Genomic DNA, 801 nt, shown 5'->3' with positions numbered 1-801 from the left:
TGTGATTGATAATCTAATTATTGTTAAATAACAGCGCAAACTAATGTATTGGAGACTTGGGAGATATCATGAATTTTTATGCCCTATATTCATGAAGAGTTTTTTTTGTGTGTTTCGGCTTTAGTGTGAAAGCAGCGTTCCTATTACTTGTCATCAATTCATTTATCATTAACATTATTTTTTATTTATTTATCATTAATATTATTTATCAATTTATGTCATTATTATTTATCAGTTCCTTTATCATTTGGCATTATTTATCAATCTAGTTATTATCAGCATTATTTACCAATTCATTTATCATCAATATTATTGATTTATCATTTACAAAATCATTTTTATTACTTAGTCATTATTTCTGTCAGGGTCTCGTGTTCCCAATGCCTTCAGGTTGAAAGTAGTTAATTCTCTTTGACTTCTCTTCTTCGACCGCGTCATTCAGGTTGACTTCATATATACGATCAAATCTCTGTTGGAAAAGCATAGTTCGGCTTAACAACTAACATCAACTGCCAACATGAGCTTCAACGCAACAGCTTTCGTTGTCTGGGCTGCCTTTCTCTTGCTTCGAGCAACCAATGGGCTTCAGCCAGACTTGCCACTCAAACAATGTCAGGAGGAGTTTTCTGCAGTCATTCTCATACGCACTCGACTAGAATTCAGCACCGCTCTCTTTACCGACGCCAGTCTGGATCTTAAACCTACATATGTTACCGTCACGACCACCACGTGCGAACCCTTTACCGTTACTCACACAGAAACGGTTTCCGAACATCAGGCTCCACACTTGGCTTACATAAC

This window comes from Penaeus monodon, unplaced genomic scaffold, assembly GCF_015228065.2.
Source record: "Penaeus monodon isolate SGIC_2016 unplaced genomic scaffold, NSTDA_Pmon_1 PmonScaffold_443, whole genome shotgun sequence".
Lineage (NCBI taxonomy): Eukaryota > Metazoa > Arthropoda > Malacostraca > Decapoda > Penaeidae > Penaeus > Penaeus monodon.
The sequence above is the reverse complement of the archived record's forward strand: the minus strand, read 5'-3'. Positions refer to the sequence as shown.